This window comes from Neofelis nebulosa, chromosome 2, assembly GCF_028018385.1.
Source record: "Neofelis nebulosa isolate mNeoNeb1 chromosome 2, mNeoNeb1.pri, whole genome shotgun sequence".
Lineage (NCBI taxonomy): Eukaryota > Metazoa > Chordata > Mammalia > Carnivora > Felidae > Neofelis > Neofelis nebulosa.
This window is the reverse complement of record NC_080783.1, coordinates 151,298,822-151,305,255: the sequence shown is the minus strand read 5'-3', so window position 1 is coordinate 151,305,255 and position 6,434 is coordinate 151,298,822. Positions and strand designations below refer to the sequence as shown.

The following is a 6,434-nucleotide window of genomic DNA, read 5'->3' as shown; positions in this document are numbered from 1 at the left end:
TTTTGGTTTCTGGACGACCCCCCATTAGAGCTGTCCATACCCATCTAGGGCAGAGGCAATGAACGGGCAGCACTGGGGCTAGCACCACTGGCTGATAGGATTTGTCTGACTTCCACAATCATTGAGAGTTTTTCCCCCATGTGTTTTAAATATTTACTTAGTAACCAATATTTAAAATGTGTTTAAGACAATTTAAAAAAAAAAATCAAATTTCAGACCCAATTCAAAAACAAACAACATGATTAGAAAATGAGGAAAGATTTGAACAGAAATCGCTCCAAAAAAGATATACAAATGGCCAATAAGCACATGAAAAAATGCACAACATCACTAATCATGAGGGAAACAAAAATCAAAAGCACAATGAGATACCACTTCACACCCGTTGGGATAGCTAATTATAGAAGGAGGAGGAGGAGAAGAAAAGAAAATAACAAGAGTTGGTTAAGATGTGGACAAATCGGAGCTCCTGTGTGTCACTAGAGGGAATGTAAAATCAGGTGGCCATTGAGGAAAACAGCATGACAATTCCTCAAAAATATTTAAAATAGAATTACAACACAATCCAGCAATTCTAATTCTGAGCATATTACCCAAAATAAGTAAAAACAAGAAGTCAAACAGCTATTTGTCCTCCCATGTTCATAGAGCATTACTCATAATGGCCAGAAGATGGAAGCCACCCAGAAGTCCAATGAGGGACAGATGGATAAACAAAATGTGGTATATGCAAACATGAAACAATGTTCAGCCTTAAAAAGGAAGGAAATTTGGGGCACCGGTGGGGGGCTCAGTCGGTTAAGCGTCTGACTTCAGCTCAGGTCATGATCTCACGGTTCGTGAGTTCGAGCTCCGCGTCGGGCTCTGTGCTGACAGCTCAGAGCCTAGAGCCTGCTTTGGATTCTGTGTCTCCCTTCTCTCCCCCCCCCCCACCCCCGACGCTCTGTCTCTCTCTTTCAAAAATGAACACACTTAAAACTTTTTTTAAAAAGGAAGGAAATTCTGACACATGCTACAACATGGATGAACCTTAAAAACACTATGCTAAGTAAAATAAGCCAGTCACAAACAACAAACATGATGATTCCACCTATATGAGGTACCTAGAGTAGTAAATTCATGGAGACTGAAAGTCATCCCCATCATATCATCATATTTTCTGAGCAGGGAACATTTTCCAGCACGTAAGTGTTTTTCCTTGGCCTGGATGGTCAGGTAGAAGGCCACTCATAGCACATGCTATCTCACCTGGGACCCTGGTAGCCTGGAGATCATAAATTCCTCCAGCTAGGGCAAGAAACTCAGGAGCACAGTTTCCAGTTCTGTACCTAAGGAGCTTGGAAATCACCATTCTGTCCCAACAACAAGTAAAAAGCAGAACAAACTAAAAAGTAAACAACTCTTCTTGAATATATAAGAGAGGAGAGGACTCCTCTCTTCTTGAATATATAAGAGAGGAGAGGAGGGGCAAACCACTGCCCCTAATATTACAGAGACAGGCAAATGCAGGAAGTCACAGCTTACCTGAGCAGAGACTCTTGTGTGGAAACTGCCATGGGAGCCAGCTCCAGGCCAGGAAAACCTGAACTGTAATTAATGATTTAAAGAAGGCTCAATGTGGGCAAGTCTGAGAGTTAATAACTACAGAGGAACCCAGGTTTAAATGAGGCCCCAAACTCTTGTGAATTTTACCCCCAAGAACTTGACCAGGTTATCACAATAAATAGCCAAGAAAAAAATCCCTGGGCTTCCAGCAGGGAGAGGGGAAAGGGAACCATTTTGAAATAAACCAGAGCTCTCTCTTCTTAACAAGGCCTACTGCAGGTGAAACTAATAAACCAGAAACTGACCTGCTAAGGTATTATCAGAGCTTAAATGGCCTGGAAGAAGAGAAATACCCAACGCCAGTCCATCCTGTCCCACCTAGGGGGGAAAAAACCCTAAGAAATACCTGTGCAATTCCAAGTCCAGAGGCATATGCTCCCTAAGAGACAGAGACTCAATCATAGGACTGTAGAATTTTCCCTTTCTCCCCACACCTCACACCACATTACTAAAGACCTATTTAGAGAAGTTCCTTGGTTCATTGTGTCCAGTAATCAAGAAAAAATCACAAGACATACTAAAAGGCAAAAAAAAAAAAAAAAAAAAAAAAAATTGGAAGACATAGCAAACATCCTAGCCAGAGGTAGCAGGGATGTGGCAGGAACCATAGTAGGATTAATATGGTTCAAAGGGATATTTAGACAGCATGAAAGAATGGATGGACAATGTAAGCAGAGAGATGGAAATCCTAAGAAAGGACGAAAAAGAGAAGCTAGAGATAAAAAAAAACAAACACTAGAACAGAAATGAAGAACAACTTTGGGCTTATTAGTGGATTGGACAAAGCGGGGGAAAGAATCTCTGTGCTTGAGGATATATCAGTAAAAACTACCAAGACCAAAAACAAAGAATAAAGATTGAAAAAAGTAGAAGAAAATATCCAAAGGCTGTGGAACAACAATAAAAGATGTAACATACGTGTAACAGGAACATCAGAAAGAGAAGAAAACTGAGAAAGGAACAGAAGAAATATTTGAAACAATAATGACTGAGGGTCAACTGGGGAAATTTCGGACACCAAACCACAGATCCAGGAAACTCAGAGGCCACAAGCAAGATACATGCAGCAAAAAAACAAACAAGCAGGGGCGCCTGGGTGGCTCAGTCGGTTGAGCGGCCGGCTTCGGCTCAGGTCATGATCTCACGGTCTGTGAGTTCAAGCCCCGTGTCGGGCTCTGTGCTGACAGCTCAGAGCCTGGAGCCTGTTTCAGACTCTGTGTCTCCCTCTCTCTGACCCTCCCCCGTTCATGCTCTCTCTCTGTCTCAAAAATAAATAAACGTTAAAAAAAAATTAAAAAAAAAAAAAAGCAAATAACAACCACTACATGTAGGCATGTCGTTTTCAAATGATAGAAAATCAAAAATGAAGGAAAAAATCCTTTAAAAAGCCAAAGGGGGCAGGGGAAATCTTACCTATAGAGGAACAAATATAAAAATTATATTCAGCTTTTCCTCAGAAATCATCTTAAACCAATCACCTAGACCAAACATCTGAAAATTCTGAACCCTACAAAATTAGCATTAATAAAGAAATAAAGATTTTCTCAAAAAAAATGGAAGGAATGTGTTGTCAATAGTCCTGCCTTGCAAGAAATGTTAAAGGAAGTTTTTTAGAGAGAAGGAGAAGAACGTAGATCAGAAACTCAGATCTAGGGGCACCTGGCTGGCTCTGTCGGTTAAGCATCTGGTTCTTGATTTTGGCTCAGGTCATGATCTCACAGTTTGTGGGCTTGAACCCTGCAGGGGGCTCCACACTGACAGTGCAGGTCCTGCTTGGGATTCTCTTTCCTTCCCTCACTGCCCAATCCTGCTCATTCTCTCTCTCTCTCTCTCTCTCTCTCTCTCTCTCTCTCTCTCTCTCCAGTAAATAAATAAATAAACCTAAAAACAAAAGAAACTCAGATATACATAAAGAAAGAGCATCAGAGAAGAAATAAGAAACAGTGAAGATAAAATAAAAACTACTATTTTTTTATTCTTTAAAAAAGTTTTTTATTTATTTTGAGAGAGAGAAAGAAAGAGAGAGAGAGCTATCAGGGGAGGGGCAGAGAGAGAGGGGGAGAGAGAGAATCCCAAGCAGGCTTCACACTGTCAGTAACAAGCCCAACACAGAGCTTGATGTGGAGCTCAATCTCACAAACCATGAGGTCATGACCTGAGCCCAAATCAACAGCCAGATGCTTAACTGATTGAGCCACACAGGCACCCCTATTTTTCTTATTCTTAATTGACCTAGCCAGATAATTGTTTGTTCAAAATATGAATAGCAACCATGTATGCTTATGAATATAGCTTATGGGTGCATATATTCTTATGTATGTATGTAAAATAAATGACAACAATGACACAAGGGAATGGAAGGAGGAATTAGTATTTTGTTGATATAAGGCACTTGTACTACCCAGGAATTAATCTAGGCATAGAACTTAACACCTTCACAAAAATTAACTTAAAATGGATCATAGACTTAATATAAAGCACAAAACAATAAAACTCCTGGATGATCACATTAAAGAGAACCTAGATGACCTTGGACATGGAGATGACTTTTAAATACAAACCAAAGGCAAAATCCAAGAAAGAAGTAACTGATAAGCTGTACTTCATTAAGATTAAAAGCTTCTGGGGCGCCTGGGTGGCGCAGTCGGTTAAGCGTCCGACTTCAGCCAGGTCACGATCTCGCGGTCCGTGAGTTCGAGCCCCGCGTCAGGCTCTGGGCCGACGGCTCGGAGCCTGGAGCCTGTTTCCGATTCTGTGTCTCCCTCTCTCTCTGCCCCTCCCCCGTTCATGCTCTCTCTCTGTCCCAAAAAAAAAAAAAAAAAACGTTGAAAAAAAAAAAAAAAAGATTAAAAGCTTCTGCTCTGTGAATATTATCAAGAGGGGTAACTTTTATTTTTACTTTTTTATTATTATTTTTTGTTTGAGAAAGAGAGAATATGTCAAGCCGGGGAGAGGGCGGAGAGAGAGAACCTCAAGCAAGCCCCATGCTCAGCATAGAGCCCCATGCTCAGCATAGAGCCCAATGCGGGGCTCAATCTCATGACCTTGGGATCATGACCTGAGCTGAAATCAAGAGTTGGATGCTCAACCAACTGAGCCACCCAGGTGCCCCTATTTTTATTTTTAAAATAATCTCTACACCCAGTGTGGGGCTTGAACTCAAAACCTCAATATCAAGAGTCACGTGCTTTACTGACTGAGCCAGCCAAGTGTCCCAAAACTTCTGCTCTGTGAAAGGCAATGTGAAGAAAATGAGAAGATAACCCAGAGACTAGGAGTATACCTTTGCAAAAGACACATCTGATAAAGGACTATTACCCAAAATATACAAAGATCTCTTAAAACCTGACAATATGAAAATGAAAGACCTAGTTACAAACAGGCCAAACACCTTAACAGACACCTCACCAAAGACATAGAGATGGCAAATAAGCATATGAGCTCTTTGCCTCATCTACTGTGAGAATGAAGATCATTTTCAGCAGTCAGATTACTGACATTCCAGAAAATGTCAACATCACTCTGAAAGGATGCACAGTTATTGTGAAAAGCCACAGAAGAACCCTGCAGAAGGACTTCAAAGCACTTCAATGTAAAACTCTGTCTTCCTGGAAAGAAAAAGAAGAGGTTCTAGGTTGACAAATGGTGAGGAAATAGAAAGGAACTGGCTACTGTTCACACTTTCTGTAGCCATGTACAGAACGTGATCAAGGGTGTTCTATTTGGCTTTCGTTACAAGATGAGGTCTATGTATGCTCACTTCCTCCATCAGTGTCATTATTCAGGAGAACAGGTATCTTATTGAAGTCCAAAATTTCCTGGTTGAAGAATACATCTGCAGGGATTGGATGAGACCAGGCATTGCTTGTTCAGTGTCTTGTGCCCAAAAAGATGAGTTAATTGTAGAAGGAAATGACATTGAACTTGTATCAAATTCAGCTGCTTTGATTCACCAACCCACAACAGTTGAAAACAAGAATATCAGAAAATTTGGGGATGGATCTATGTCTCTGAAAAAAGAATGGCTCAGCAGGCTGATGAATAATTTCTAAGTTGTCCAGGAACAGAAACAAAATGGTAGATGATCCTTTTTTTTTTTTTTTTTAGTTTATTTATTTATTTTGAGAGGGAGAGTGTGAGCAGGGGAGGGGCAGAGAGAGAATCTCAAGCAGGCCCTGCACTGTCAGCACAGAGCCCGACATAGGGCTTGAACTCAGGAACCAAGAGATCATGACCTGAGCCTAAACCAAGAGTTGACCGTTTAACCGACTGAGCCACCCAGACACCCCAGTAGATGATTCCTAAGGCCTGTTTGTGATATTTTAAAGATACAATAAAAGCCCTGCATTTTTTTTTTTAAAAAACATATGAAAAGATGCTCCACATCATATGTCATCAGGGGAATGCACATTAAAAGCACAGAGAGATCCTACCACACATACCTATCTAGATTGGACAAAATCCACAACACTGACAACACTAAATGCTGGTGGGGTGTATACAACAGGAACTCTCAGACATTGCTGGTGGGAAAGCAAAATGTAGAGTCACTTTGGAACACAGTTTGGCAGTTTCCTACAAAACTAAACATACTCTTCCCACATGATCCAGCAATCAGGCTCCTTGACATTTACCCAAAAGAATTGAGAACGCATGTCCACATAAAAACCTACACATGAATGTTTATGGCTGCTTTTCTCAGAATTGCCAAAACTTAGAAGCAACCAAGATGTCCTTCAGTAGGTACATAGATAAATAAACTGAGGTCCATCCAGACAATACAGTATTATTCAGTGCTAAGACAGAATGAATCATTGAGCCATACAAAG

The 6,434-nt window shown here is 40.8% G+C and overlaps 1 pseudogene; it reads left to right on the top strand.

Annotated features, from left to right (window-relative positions):
* The first annotated feature begins 5,070 nt into the window (after positions 1 to 5,070).
* On the top strand, positions 5,071 to 5,650 carry LOC131493395 (large ribosomal subunit protein uL6-like; annotated as a pseudogene).
* Positions 5,651 to 6,434: the final 784 nt, after the last annotated feature.